This window comes from Stegodyphus dumicola, chromosome 4, assembly GCF_044657685.1.
Source record: "Stegodyphus dumicola isolate Sdum_Otavi_A_Nest chromosome 4, ASM4465768v1".
Classification (NCBI taxonomy): domain Eukaryota; kingdom Metazoa; phylum Arthropoda; class Arachnida; order Araneae; family Eresidae; genus Stegodyphus; species Stegodyphus dumicola.
Window position 1 is genome coordinate 249,405,272 of NC_140771.1, and position 16,277 is coordinate 249,421,548.

Below are 16,277 nucleotides of genomic sequence, written 5' to 3' on the forward strand. Positions count from 1 at the left end.
CCATTTCTTTTAGGAAATTTACAGTGGATTTTGATGTGTGACTGCTAGCTTTGTCCTGATGGAGTCTTACAGATGATGGCACTGTGGGTAAAGCGATGGTGTTTCATTCAGCAAAATTGGCGATAAAATATGTTCCTGATAGTATTTGGAGTTAATTTTGACGTTTTTTTTCACTCTCTTTATTTTTAACTTGCCATTACGAGAAAAACTAGCAACAATCATGAATCCTTAGAAAAACTTTCTTTCGATTCTTTGAACCATGTACTTAAATTTTTTTCTCCCCTTTTATGATAATAAATGGCTCTTTTTTTGTTACAATCATTTAAAAACACCCATGCTTCATCTATTGTGACAGTTATTTTCCATTTTTCTTTGGATAAGTGTTTCTCATATAGAATTCTGCAGCGTGTCCTGCGTTGAGCGATATGCTTTGGAAGAAGACGATGCACATCGCGTTTTTTTGCTTTCTTCAGATTTAAATCAACGTTTATCATTTTGTTTACAGTGGACACCGAGCATTTTAATGATTTTGCAACTGTCCTTTGACTAGAGGGATTTTCTTTTAACATTACACAGTGTACCTTTGCAATAGTCGAAGATGTCCGTTTTTTCCTTGGATACTTGTTTGGAATTTGTGTCCCACTTGAGGCTCCAATTTGACGTTTTTTCCTTTCTTGTTGATGATATTACCTATCGACGCTTTAGATATCACAAAACCATGACTCTCCCATCGTTTTTGGATAACGGAGTATGCTATTTCTCTTCGGAAAGAGCGTCAATGTAGCCTTCGAACGACTGCTTTGTTAAATTCGCCATTTTGAATAAAAACCAAACTTTCAAGCCACAGACAATAATTTTCACTTTTAAAAACATAGTACAATTGCAATTACTTCTTTTGCTGCAAACAATTTTTTTATTACCGCTTACCAAAATCGCCTAAAAAATGTGCGAACAACCTCTGTATAATACAATTATATTACCAATATATAATACAATTACTGATATATTACCAACATATAATACAATTACTGATATATTACAAGGCACGTTCATTTGCAAATACATTATGCAGTGTATTGTACCAGAGCACAGTACAAATCTACTGCTATAGACATGGATGATTCTAATTTTCTATAATCTTCGTACAATTATAAATGGGCTATCATTCATATTCATTTACAGTATTCCCTTAATGAACTGATTATGCTAAGACTGCTTGCCTATGCTAAGAGTATTTATCTGCACACCAGAAGTGCAGGTACTGGTCAAAGCAAGGCAGGTACTTGCGCATTCTCGAAAATAAATGTTGCGTGCGTATGGGTTCACAATAGATTGAAGTCCGATAATAGGTAAATAAAATTTATTCTTATCAAGAGAAATACATCATAACTCTTGAATTTTCCTCACAGATATTCGCACAAGTGTTCATAATATCAAGCAGAATAATCAGTACTTGGACCTCAAACTACTAAGAACGTTAAACACAACGCAATACAAAAGCATCTAAAGAGAAAGCTCACTTGGATACCTCAGTTTACGCGGAACTAAACAACTCCCAACACCAATAACTGAGCAATTGGGATCTCAGATGCTCTTTCTCCCTCCTTATATAGCTTTCAAGCGGTAGCGAGATATTTCTCGTACTTTCTACTTCTGGAAGTCTTCTGGAAGAAATACGAGGATGGAAATACGGTTACAACTAACACGGCAGCCAGGAGTATATTCGGGCGCATCGCCTCAAATGAATTTTAAGAATTTACTTAAATCAATCCGCTTCCTACTTTAATGAATATCGAACTGTTCGAAGAGAGGTGTAAAATGGAATAGAACTTGTAGAGTCATTAGGTTGTTTTGAAGTAGGACATGCGCAATAGCCCTCGGCAGGACTCGAACCTGGACCTCTTGAATACGCGCTGTGTTTGCTATCATTACACCACGAAGACATGCTGAAAGCCGGGAGAAAATACCTTATATACTCCGCCGTTTAAAGGGTGAATGGAAGATTAGGGGACCCAATCGCCAAACAATCATCCTCCACCACCTTTTAATTCGGGCGAAATTGTAGAGTTATTAGGTTAATTTTTTTAGTAGAAGACAAGAAAACTGTATAATGCCATCGCCGGGAATCGAATCTGGACCTCTCGAATACGTGCCGAGTGTGCTTACCGTTTCACCACGAAGGCATGCTGAAAGGAGAGAAAAAATACCTTATCAAGTGAATTATATGAAAACATGCTTGTGAAATGTACAAGCTGCATTGAGAACTTTCTTTGAATTTTCTAAGACGTATATAAATGCGAACGTTCTTTTACTTTAAGAATGCTCTGAGTAATTTTTACGTTTTCAATCAATGTTACAAAATTGGCCTTTGTAAGTGATATGAATTATTAAGCGCAAATATATCTCTACATATAATAAAAGAAAGAGTTTGTGTGTCTTTTCGTTCGTGCTGCGCGTAAGCTAATAGACCCAGGGCTACGAAATTTGGTATATAGGTGCATCTAGACAAGAGCCGGTGCACCTCGAAGCGAGTTTTTCAAAATTCGAATCAGGTTTTTTTTTTTTTTTTTTTTTTTTTTAATCTTTTCGATTTTATCGCATCATTTTGCATAGTTTCATTCTTTTACAAATGTGGTTTTGGCAACAGTTTTTCATTCAGTTGTATACTGGATTGCTGACTGTTGAAAATCAGCACTGTTGCCACTTGGAAAAATTAGGGCGATTATTTTGTGCAGTTTTTAAATTTAATGTTTTTCTTGGATACTGGATGTTTGTCGAGAGAAGGCAATTGGTTAATTTATTTATTAGGATAATTAATATTTGTATTAAGAGATATTGCTTATTTCATTGTAATTTTGTTATATGCAATACATTTTTTAATTATTTATTTATTTATTTTTATGAAGTTGTTCTGCAGAGTAAAATTCTGCGCAGTTTTTAATTTTAACGCTTTGTGTTTCCTTCAGCCATTTTTCCGGTACATTTAAAAGCCAGACGAAGCCTGGCCGCATCGTTGCTAGTATTGAATAAAGAGAAAAGTATTATAGAAATTGTGTTTTCAAATGTTGTTCATGATATAGCAAATAAATATATTGTATGTTTATTTTATTTTCTTGCTACTATTGTACTTAGCCTTTCCTGTGAAATGGTATTACTTTTTTTATATACCTAAGAAACATAGGCCCCACAGTGTTTCTTGCATGCAGGCTCTTTTATAGAATAAAAATGGCCCTCATGCTTAGATGCAGGTAAGTTAGAAATTATTTACACTGGTGTGCAAAAATTAAGGACGAAGTCGAAAAATTAGCATATAAGCTGAACGAAGAGGTAGAGGGGACAGAAAGACCAATCAGGAGATTAAGTAAGGTGATGTACGGTAGCACATGCCCAGATATGCAGGTAGACGTAATGGGGGAGTGTCTGAGTAGTATAAAGCATGTTGTCGGTGTAAGATCAGTATCTCTGGCAAAGAGATTGCACGCCGTATAGCAGTTAAAATCACACCGAGTTGCTGCCTCAGCGAAAAATGGCGAATAATCAATCTGTTAGACGACATTTGGATGCTTTTACCCGAGGTCGAATCATTGGGAAGTTGGAGAAAGGCCGCAGTGTGACAAGTGTGGCTGCAGAGTTCGGAATTGCTCACAGCATCGTTTCACGACTTTGGAGACAATTTCAAACTACAGGAACAGCTATCCGGGGGTTTAGTAGTGGTCGTCCACGAGGAACCACACCCGCAGATGACCGCTATATTGCCTTACAGGCCAGAAGAAACAGGCGGCAGACAGCGGGAGAAATCGCTAGACACACGACACAGGCGACTGGACGACCGATATCGCGTTTTACCGTGGCCAGAAGACTGCACGGTGGTGGTCTGTTTGCACGACGCCCTGTACGGTGTGTACCTCTAACGCCTGCCCATCGGAGAGGGCGTTCTCTGTGGTGCCGGGAACACCGGAATTGGAGAGACAATGAATGGGGACGAGTACTCTTTACAGATGAGAGCAGATTCAGTCTGAGTAGCGATTCTCATCGCATACTCATGTGGAGAGAGCGGGAAAGCCGCAATCATCCCTCGAACATCATTGAAAGGGACAGGTATGGAGGTGTCCTCGTTTGGGGAGGCATCATGCTTGGTAGTCGTACAGACCTACACATCATCGACGCAGGTTCAGTCAACGGGACCCGTTATTGTAACGAGATTCTTCTTCCATATGTGCGTCTTTTTAGAGGCGCTATGGGTCCGCAGTTCCTTTCACATGGACGACAATGCACCATGTCATCGCACAGTAGCTGCCGAACAGCTCTTAGAGAGTGAGGATATTGAACGTATGGATTGGCCGGCACGATCTCCGGATCTCAATCCCATCGAGCATGTATGGGATTTTCTAGGCTGACGCTTGGCAGCTCGTACCTTACCACCAGTAACGATTCCGGAGCTTCGATTGGCGCTGCAAGACGAATGGGCAGCAGTGCCTCAACAACTCATTGACACCCTCATTCTCAGCATGGGCAGACGCTGTGAAACCTGCCTAGCAGTCAGGGGAGATCATATCCCCTATTAAAGACCGGATGTTTCTTGCTGGACACCCATCACAGGGACGTTTCGGCCTTCAGTCGCATTGCGCTCCGTGCTACTTTTTCAATAAAGCTTCTTTTTATCCCTCTGATTTCTCTTTTAGTAAGTGTTGCTTAAATTACTCATGTCTTTACGTATTGGGGATCTTACGGTATTAAATGTGTTGATTTGGAAAGCTTTTGTACAAAGTTATATTGAAAAAACCGTCTCGTCCTTAATTTTTGCACACCAGTGTATTATGATAAAGAAATGTTCTTTTTCTTAAATGTCAATTATAACTTTAAAATGACTATGTCTTCATAATTAAAATATATTTTAATATCTCGGTAGTATAATTTCATACGGAAAAATAATATTTGAAATTTTTAGAACTTCAGATGTAATGTTCCGGATAATAACTTTTAGGAATTGTTGATAATTTTTCTCTACTCTTCTCTTTTTCTCTGGAAAGTTCTTCCACATTTTTCGTTTTTGACTTTCTTTTAACTTTCCTTAACTTCGTCATCTTTGGCATTCTCCTGAGTTCTTTGACGCATGGACGGCCCGTGCACTTGTGAAAATTCTTTAAAATGCAGATAATATTCTCATACCCGGCAACTACAGACCATGGATAAGAAGGTTCGACTCCCAATGTAGTGAGAAAGTCTTTGACTTTCAAATTCACATCCTTGCTGCCGAAGATAGCTCTCACATAGTGTTTGATCACCCGCAAGCGTATTTTTGAATCATATATAGTAGCTCTCTCTGCGGCTCGGAAATCGAATGTACTGGCACCATCCCACTAAAAAAATATGATAATTACATTGAGAAAGATAGCATGAAATGAAATTGATAGAATGAAAGTATGTAAAAATGATAGCATACAATGAGTAGGATAGTGTGTAGTATAAAAATAATAGCATAGAAGTGTAGGACAGATAACAAGGAAAAATAAAAATCTGAAAGCTTTCAGTTTTTATATTACGCCCAAAGCGGCATTTTATGTTTTGTGTGTTACTTTTATTTATTAAATATCATGTTCTTCGCACTTAAGCCATAAAGTTTGTAATGTTCCAATGTAGGATTTACAGCTAAATGTGCAGAACCTTGAGAACAGGTTGTAAGGATCCTAAGTTTTACTAACGTTTATTTTGTTTTAAATCTTTACTATCACTTCTTATTTTCTACTTCCGGCCAGAATTAAAAGCTTTAACTTATTTATGCAAATTTGTCCTGCTAACGCCAAGTACTTAAGTTGTGGCTTTTTGTCAAGCAAGAGAGAGGAAAGAGTTATTGCAAGTCGATTGCCATAGTAGTTTTACTCGTTTGCTGGTTGCCTTCAAGGCCAGAGGTTTAGTCCTCTTGATAATTTTAAACATATCGTAGTTTTAGCAGCTCTCTGTACTACATACGGATTTTTTTAAATAACGGCCAATCTTAAAGTTAGGCACTTGTATATTAATCCAAAGTTAGTTTTAGTTAGAGTTTTAGTTAGTAGTTTTATATTCTTACGTTCAGACCACAAGTGGTTGGTCTCTGTAGTCCGAAGTTCCGGAAATCTCTGTAAAGATAGAAAAATAAAGGGTTTCGTATACACTTCCTGTGTGTATTGTCTACTTCCCACATTTATTGAACATAGCTTGAGTAAGCTCCCTGTTCCGAGTCAGGACAGTTCATGTTTCCAAAGCAAGTTAAGAGGAATACAAGTCCTGATAAGGTAAGAGAATAATTGCTTTATTTCACGAGAAAGAGAATTAAGAAGGGCTAATTACCCTTTATTGCTCAAAATAAATTTCACAATCGGTCCTCTCTCAGGGCGCACAGAAAAGCCTCTACTTAAGCTTGTACTCAAGAATACTAAGAAATAAACTTAACTAAAAAGATATCGCGGAAGCTATCAAAATTCTAGAGGACTTGGCCTCTTAACCAGTTATCTGTGATTGACGAGTATACTCGTCATAGAGAAGCGGCACGATTTTGTGTATTGACGAGTATACTCGTCATGCGTATAAAGCAGTGTAAGCAACGCGCGTATAAAGCAACGTAATAGAAACAGAGAAAAGAAAAATAATAACAAAGAAACCGGAGCTAGTGATTTATTATAATAAAAAAAATCTGATGTGTACACCACATGACTTCCTTGTACGGAATATTAAATTATATGCATTTTTTCTTGCATTTCGTTTAAACTTATCGGATTGAATTAAATCTACTTCGCCGACAGCGCATAACCACAACAGAATAAATACATTCTTTAAAATTCACTCTAGTATTTGCTTACCATAGCTACACTCTGGCGCTAGATTCACTTAACAGTATTAATAATTATATAACAGTTAACATATATAATAATTATATAACGGAAACTCAGTTAACTGTTATATAATCCAATAATTATATAACAGTTAACTTATATATTTCGTTCATATTATAACTCATAATGCACAAAATTTATATCATTTAAAGAACAGAATTATCTAATCGTTGCCACATGTTCTATTCAAATACTATAATAGTTCAAATACTATTCTAGCTTGAATGATGTATAAAAGAAATTAAGCAAACAAAACAAAAAAGAAACAGTTTTTCACAGACGATTGATATTTCTCATTTAATTAATTCAGTTCTCGCTTCGCCAGAAGGCAAAAATACATAAAAACTCAAAATATCTATATTAAAAATTACGAAGTAAATCTTAAACACTTATTTCCTCGAAAAAATTCCAGAAAGGATTAGGTATAATTTAATTGGCAATAATAAATGAAGGCGTTATCTTTGTTGTTACGAAGCTAAGTTTCTCTAGATTGGCAACAAATCCACTAGTCTGCCGTTTCAAATGTAAACAATCAACGGCCGCCATAAAAATAAAGGCTTAGCGGCACTTAAACAACTTTAAAATTGTTGATAATTCTAAAAATATTGCATACAGATTTACTAAAGGCATAAAAACCTTAACCGGAAGATAAAAACAACATAATTCAATCATTTTTAAAGCAAAAAATGTACAATTTACAAACATATAAGAGTAAAGAAACTGAGATCCCTGAGCCGGGTAACAGAGTGGATATATATATATAAATATATTTATATACATTTGGCGCGGCCCATTGCAACCAAAATACGAGGTACACATGTTATAGCAGTCCTATATACAAAATTTCAACGTTCTAAGTCTACTCGTTTTTGAGTTATGCGAGATACGTACTACGTACATACGTTCGTACAGACGCCACGAAAAATTCTCTTCACAATTCATTTTAAAGCAGTTTTATAATTGTTTTGGAGGAAACGAGTATTTTATTCTGTTCTTACGTGCTGATATCAAGCAAATACGTCGTTAAATTGCATTCGATTGTGGTCAAAATGAATATTTTCGGTGAAATATGCTGCCTGAAACTTTTCGCGATTACAATACTTCCTTTTTACTTCGTACAAGGAAGTAAAAATGGGTGGAGTGGATATGAGCGATGGAATTATCAAAACGTACTCCACAGGAAGAAAACGACTCAAAAAGTACTATAAAAAGATATTTCTGCATTTCTTAGACCTTATGGATCTGAATGCATTCATATTATATAAAAACAAATAATGGAACATTATCGCGTATCAACTTTTTGCTCAAATTGATTGAAGACACTTTTGCGACGTATCCAAATGAAAGAAATAAATCGACACAAACTCGGCCTAATATAAGCCAATTAGGCGGGAATCATGTTCCGGATTATATACCCGGAACATTGGAAAAAAAAAGCATACACAAAGGTGTTCGCATTGCTACAAACGTAAGATCAGGAAGGAATCGCGTTACTGGTGTTCGATTTGCTAAGTCCCATTGTGTATAGTACCCTGTTTCGCTGAATATCACTTCACAGCAGGAATTTAAAATCTTACTTTTATATGTATAATATTTAATTTAATTGATTGCGTTTTAGTTCAATATGTATGTACTATATGCTTATGTTAACCAGCACAACTTACTCTGTGATGGACGAATACACTGACTACCAATAAGTATTTGGACACCAATGCAAGTGACGATATCGGCGGTCCTAAGGTACGTCACGGAATCCGCCAGTATATATCGTGTAGGAAACAGCATCGGTTTTAGTCGCATGCAAGATGCCTCGCAGTTCGGAGCTCTCTGATTTCGAGAAAGGTATAATTATCGGTTATCACAAATGTGACCGATCCTTAAGGGACATATCTAGCGATCTGAAGTACCCAAAATCGACAGTGGCCTATGTGATTAAGAAGTGGAAGGTGAGCGGTGATTGTCGGAATGAGCTCCGAGTCGGCAGGCCGACGAAACTGGGAGATAGAGACCGACGAGTGCTGTCCAGAGAAATTCGGAAGAACCGCACCCAACCGATGGCCCTCATCCGCGAGGAGTTTCAACAGGCATCCGGGAGTACTGTTTTAATAAATACCATCCGTAAGGAAGCACATCTGCTTGGTTTTCGTGGTCGTGCTGCTGCCCATAAGCCTTTGATCACAAAGTCCAACCGCGCTGCTCGGTTAATGGGGTGCAAAGCACATCGAAATTGGACCGTAGATCAGTGGAAACGGTGACGAATCAAGGTTCACCCTTTACCGTTCGGATGGCAGGGTCTGGGTCTGGCGTCTACCTGGAGAACGTCTCCTGCCAGAATGCATTGTGCCAATAGTCAAGTTCGGCGGAGGTGGAATTATGGTCTGGGGGTGTTTCTCCTGGTATGGGCTGGGGCCCTTTGTCCCCATTCAGGGTAAGCTCAACTCCGATGCCTACTGCACTATTTTGAATGACAATGTGCTTCCTACATCGTGACAGTTTTACGGGTTGGACCCCTGTTACTTTCAGGACGACAATGCCAGTTGTCATGTTTCGACGTTAACCAAGGCTTGGTATGGTGCCAATGGAGTTCATCGAATGGACTGTCCTGCCCAGAGTCTAGACCTGAACCCTATGGAGAACCTCTGGGGCGAGTTGCATCGCCGAATTCAGGGGTGCACTACTCGTGAAAAATCGGTGTAGGAACTTCTATGTTTTCTCCAAGCCGAGTGGAAGAAAATACCACTAGCTGTCATACAAAGACTAGTGGAAAGTATGCTCCGGAGGGTCCACGCTGTAATTACCTCTCGTGGAGGTTCTACCAACTATTGATTTTGAAAAAAAGTTAGTTTTTCTTTTCTATCACAGGTGTCCAAATACTTATTGGTAGTCAGCGTATACTCATCATGGCTCGATTCTGGCGATACAAAACGGTGCGCGCTATTAAACGAGAGCGCCACGGTTAACAGGTTAATGTTAACTAAAACAGCGAAGCTATCAAGGGCCTGAAATACGGCCAAGCGTAGTAAAAGCTTACAGAAAGTGTAGCCAGAAGGCGAACGCGCGCTAGTCAGAAACTCTGGCTCTCTAACGAAGTCAGTGGAACTTCAATTTTAAATCGATCATTTGCATTTAACCGCGATTCTGAAAACACATTCTGGTCGGAAATTGTAAGCTAAAATTAAGAACGATAGGAAAGTCGCTTTAACTCAAAATAACTGGATAGGCAACTTAGGATAAATCTTACAAGTTCAACAGCAATATCGCAAAATAATTTTTAAATTAGCCTATCTTTAGAATTTCCGATACACATTCTCGCGCGCCTGAGGTAAAAATGTTTTTTTTTTTTCGTACATTGTTGCCTTGGCTCGCTTTGAAATCGTTGAGTAAGTCTTTCTTCGTAGGCTGAAACGGGACTCCTACTAAGCAATACACTCTCTCAGTTGCATTCACTCCAAGGACTGTGTCCATTGCGGTTTGCACGTGATTTAGAGATAAATAAATGCATAAAATGAAGCCTGTTATATTCGGGATGATTTTAGGGGGGGGGTGCCCTCGATAAACTGTTTATATTGTTACGTTTTTCCTTTTCTGACACCAGTTGTTGCGTTATTTTCTTCGCTCACGTTCGTACGGGGTTCGTGGATTTGGAGTGAATAACGACGACACTTGATGTAGTATCGAAACACACTTTATTTAACCAATGTTAATCAGGACAGCTCTAATAACACTTTTTACAGTCGTCGGAGATCTACTATGTACTACACGTTGGAACAATCAGTGACACAGCCTTCACTCTGTCAGGCAATAACGGCGGAGACAGCTTCGCTGCAAAGCACCCGAGTACAGCTTCCGATTCTGCTTGGTTGTTCACAGAACTCCACGTACTCTCGAGACTCTCCACACGATGCACTCGACGATACACAAGAGTATAGCTCTCGACTCAGCACAGTCTAAGGCAAAACTCGACGATGCACTAATTCGCGATGCACCGAAAAGACTCTCTCGATGCACTCGACGACCACCTCGGCGCTAGGCTTCGAGACACTCGCTCAATGACTGACTATCAGCTCGCTAGACGAGGCACACACACACGATGAGAGACGCAAACTCTCGATACTACTCTCTCGCCCTCTATGCGAGGCACGCACACTAACTGACTGCGGACCATCAGGGTTTATATATCTTTCGGATTGTGTTCGGGAACATTCTGGGCTAAACCGGTAAGAATTCGTTCCAGAAGGGTCTCCAACCGTCCATGGTATATCGCCAATTTTGTCGCCAAATGTGGCAACCCTTTCTTTCTTCCTATTTTATGGCAACCCTAAAACAGCTTTGAGGGGAAGCCATCTTACCGCGCTTGTACATTACGTAACAATATGGTTAAAAGATGATGTCCAAGGCTGCTAGTCCTCTAACTAGCTTTGTTCGTTGCTTCGTAGCTTCCTTCGTTGGCTGGCGTCGAGCATTTTAAAATACCTACAGGTCACATGATTTACACCGTTGAAACATTTATGTGCCATCTAAATATGCTAAGGATATTTTGGATGCTTCACTAGTTTGTAATTTGCAAGACAATAAAGCCTTTTGTAGTATCGGAAGAGGTATTTTATCCTATTGATCTCGAACAATATCACAAGTCCAAGGAGTCCAATTTCCAAAGTCCAAGGAGGTTTAGGTCGAGGTTTGGACAACCTGCCTTTTAAAAGTCTAAAAGCGCAAAACTACATTGTTGACAGATCAGGAGATTTAGTAGGGATATGACTGAAGGGTATAATCTGAATACCCGTTTCTTGTTCTATTTTTTCTAGGAAATTAACAGTGGATTTTGATGTGTGGCTGCTTACTCTATCTCGATGAAGTTCTCCTGATCAATGGCACTGTGGGTAATGAGAAATTATTTCGGTACTTTTCCATTTTGCCGGCGCAGGCGATAAAGTCGCCAAAAATGGTACAACCGATGCCAAACGAAATATCCTCTCTAGTAACCTTTTACGCCTCATTTTCAAAACAAGTCGCAGCCATTTCTTATCAGATTGATTGTTTCTTTCAATACTGGCATACTATTACATAGAATTTTTACAAGATGGTTCAGTTTAATACCCTAAGGCCATTCGCGGTCATTAAGTCAATTAGGATGCAATCACACCGCTCACTCGAAAGCTAAAATATAGCAAAGGTTAAATTCATCCATTCTAATGAGAATGCACTAGCGAAATAAAGCACTGCTATTTTACATAATTTCTAAGTAAGCTATTCGTACGAATTGAAGTAATTCTTGCATTTAAACTTGTATTCCAAATTAAAATTTAACTTCAAATTATTGTAGATTTGACATGACAGATTTGTGATTATTATATTTTTTTAGCGTAGTTTACGTGAAATGAGGTCACGTGATACGAAACGACGAATCACACCGCTCACTGTGCTTTACTGTGCTTTCATGTTGTACCATGAACATGAAAGCACAGTAAGTTCTTAAATTAATGTCTTTTTACAAATTTATTGCCTTTATTTATTGTATTTTTACAAAATTTTAAACCATATTACCAAATATGGTACTATTCGGTACTATTCGAGGGCCGTAAAAAAATTGCAGCGAAAATGTATGCGCAAAATCTAGCAAACGCGCTAATTTAACAGCGCGCAAATCTAGCGTACGCGTTGATTTCAGATTGCGAGATTAAGTTTATATAGTTCTATATTAAGACGCCACTGATATACTACTTTAATTTTTAAATCCTTTTTGATTTTAAATCCTTTTTTGATATCCTATGAATTTAACAATTTGAGAATTGCCCATGACGAAAAGTCGGCAATAGAATTTTGGGTAAAGTGCAGAATCACCCACTGCTTGACGCGTTTTTAAGAATTGCACATACTCGGTATCCATGTGCACATCCACCTATTTTCACTTTAAAAAAAAAAAAAAAAAAAAAAAAAAAAAAAAAAAAAAAAAAAACCTAGAATTGCACAAAAACGGCACTGCGCACACCCTTGACTTTATCTATGTAAACATCGACCTAGTTTCACTTAAAAAGTAAAAGAAAATTGACAAAAATTCAATTGTTTTACCTTTGTAAAAGGCGGCAAACAAATAAGTGAGCGATTCTGCACTTTACCGAGAATATTTTCAAAGAAAAGGCATCATTCATTATAGAAAATTACGTTTGAACAACCAACGAGATGAAATTATGCTTTAGCGATAAGTCGGTAGCGAAATAGCGATGCAGGCACCCATTCAGTTATGTTTAGCAATTTTCATATAAATTATAATAATGATCTGAAATAGTTGTTTACTCTTATGCTTCCATTCAGTCATGTTTAGCCTTTTTCATATAAATTATAATAATAAAAATGTATTATATGAAATGAACCTTTCATCTAAATTAAAACATCAATCTTAGATAGTTATTTACTATTATACTTCCCTTTCTTGCCTCAATTATTAGGGTTGCCGCAATTATTTTTGGCAGCATTGGCATCAACAATAGTTTGGCGAATATTTACGGCCCTCGAAACCGAATAGTACCTAAAATGCTTATGCCTTCAAAATAGTAATTTCTTAGAACTAACATTTGCTAACATTTATTTCTGTGTATACTCTGTGTTGTCGTCAATAAAGTCTGCTTGGCGAGACTTGCGCCGGCGAAACGGAAAAGTACTGTTATTTCATATTTGGAAACTAGATATAAAATATTTTCCTGATAATATGCGGAGTTAATCTTAAAATTTTTTTCACTCTTCTTAATTTGCTGTTATATGAAAAACCAACAACGATCATAAATCGCTTAGAAAAACTTCCTTTAGAATGTTTGAACCATGTTTTAACATTTTTTTCTCTTCACTAATAATAATAAATGGATTTCTTTTTTTATTGCAGTCCTTTAAATACACCCACGATTCATATATTATGACAACATATTTCCATTTGTGTTCGGATAAATGTTTCGAAAATAAAGAATTCTGCGTTTGGCGATATGTGATAGAGAAAGACAATGCATATTGTGTTTTTCCGTCTTTTTAAAATTCAAGTCAGTATAAATCTCTTTGTTTACAGATGACACTGGATGTTGCCACTGTCCTTTGATCTGGCGGAACTTCTTTTAAAATTAAAGTTCTTACCTTTGCAACATTCGAAACATTTCGATTCTCCTTGGATACGTATTTTTAACAATTTTTCCACCTGAAGCTAAATTTTGACGTTGTTTTTTCCCTTCGTAGTGGCAACATTACCTACCGTAGCTTTGGGTATCGAAAAACCATGGCTTTCACAACATTTCTTAATAACTAGATATGAATAATTTCCTTCGGAAAGAACACTAACTTAGCCTTCCAACCATTGCTTCTTTAAAAGCGAAATTTTACATAAAAACAAAACTGATAAATAGCAGGAGATAATTTATATTTTCAAAAATATAGCTTCAGTCGTATTTTCTTGTTAAAAGCGACCACCTTACTTAGTGGTCAAAGTAAATAAACTTAATCACCTTATTTGTAACATGAAAGGGCTAATCTTTAGAATATAGTAACAGGTAGTTTGGCGACATTTTGGTAAGGCGATAAAGGTTACTAGCTAGGAGTTTAGCAATAATCTGAGAAGGACACAGTTCGAATCACAGATTATTTACTCTCAGACAAATGAGAGATCATGAGACATGTCATGTGACATTTTCCGGAAAATTCCGATCGTGATTTTAGCTAATAAGCACTTAGAAACAATTTCGAAGCTAAAGTGCAGAATCGCCCACTTATTTGTTTGGCGCTTTTTACAAGAGTAAGAAGAATTGGATTTTTGTCAATTTTCTTTGACTTTTTAAGTGAAAATAGATCGATGTGTACGTGGATAAAGTCAAGAGTGTGCGCAATGCCATTTTTGTGCAATTCTGGGATTTTTTTTTAAGTGAATTTTTTTTAAGTGATACCGTGTATGTGCAATTCTTAAAAACGCGGCAAGCAGTTTGCGATTCTGCACTTTCTCCCAATTTCGCACCTAATCTTCGTCATGATTAAGCATTTTTGTTCCATAAAAGTTCTAGTATAAGCGTAATTCGGCTAGCAGATTGTTCGAAAAATGTTGAGTAAAAAAAAAAAAAAAAAAAAAAAAAAAAAAAAAAAAAAAAGCCTTTACTTCGTGAAAACAAAATGGCGTCCAAAACAAAACTAATAGGTTGCTGTAGCAGGGTTGGTCGCCAAATTTTCGCCAAAAAATCGCGAAGTTGCCATAATGTAAAGATTCACCCATGAAAGTTTCATATATCGATGAGGATTCTTAAAATTTAAATATTTTAGCTTAAATGAAACTAATCTTTTCTAAAAGCTGTTTCAAAAGGAATCGTACCTTAATGAACTATGTAATGTTTAGACTTTAATTGAATTCAACTATGAAAAAAGTTACTTTACATTTGGTAAGGAACATTAAGCACAAAAATAACAAAAATAATTCAAAATGCAGTAAAACATCGCTCATAAATAACTTGCTTTTATAAATTACTACGACTGACTGTTCAAATTGATGTGAAATTACTCATTTGTGTGTACAACAATGAAAAATGCTGAGTATTTTGATTAGGTTAGGAAATTAAATATAACGATACATATAAATATATTAAAAAGCCTTAAATATATCGTTAATTTAAGAATATTAGTAAATATACTAACCATTTCCTAAACTATGTGCAGTTCATTGTAAATAATTTAATGAATCAATCCGGAATTACTCCAAAATTTAGTTAAAATTTAATTATGTGAAAAAAATACAATATCCAAAACCTCAATTTGTAAATAATTTCCTACAGTTATGAGTAAATAATAAAACAAACCTGGCACATGCGCTGTCGCATGTGCATCTGGAAACGAGAATTTATCAAAAATAATTTGAAGTTTAAAAAAATATATATAACAAGTATGCTTACTAGCGGTCTTCATCTAGTAGCTCATAATACCAATGCACTTCTTAATCGAAGGTTCATATATTGGAAACATTTCGCTAAAAACAAAACAATATGTTTCATTTTATTTTAATCTATGCGAAATCATAAGGTAAGAAATTTATGATAGTATGAAAAAATAAATTTTAAATTTCTAACTTTTATTTATTTCAAAATTTTATTTTAGAAGGAAATTTTAACGAAATGAATTATTATTATCGTTGGCAAATGCAAAATTTTAGGATAACATTTTTAGCAGCATTGATAAATTTATGATCATAAATTGTGTATTATAAATGTAACTAGTTAAATAAGTGTTTGTTTTAAAACTAAAATTAGAATTAAACATCTTTTTTCAAGCATTCAAATACTTAATTAATTAATCAAAACAAACATACAAATATTTAATTATAAATAAATACCAATTGCCTAATCATTTTCATCAAATACAGGCATGTGCAACTCTCGGTATATGTAGCCC

General features: G+C 36.5%; 1 protein-coding gene across 2 annotated transcripts in view; it reads right to left on the minus strand.

Annotated features, from left to right (window-relative positions):
• Positions 1-2,553: 2,553 nt before the first annotated feature.
• The window catches only part of LOC118193292 (uncharacterized), a 67,263-nt gene continuing 53,539 nt past the window's right edge, over positions 2,554-16,277 (minus strand). Inside the window, exons 2-3 of one of the 2 annotated variants that reach the window (XR_004758902.2) lie at positions 15,782-15,855; positions 2,554-5,360 (exon numbers count right to left, since the gene is read on the minus strand). The gene's annotated coding sequence lies outside the window, so the exon portion shown is untranslated. The remainder of the gene's footprint in view (positions 5,361-15,781; positions 15,856-16,277) is intronic. The other variant, XM_085816209.1, reaches the window with a different exon arrangement.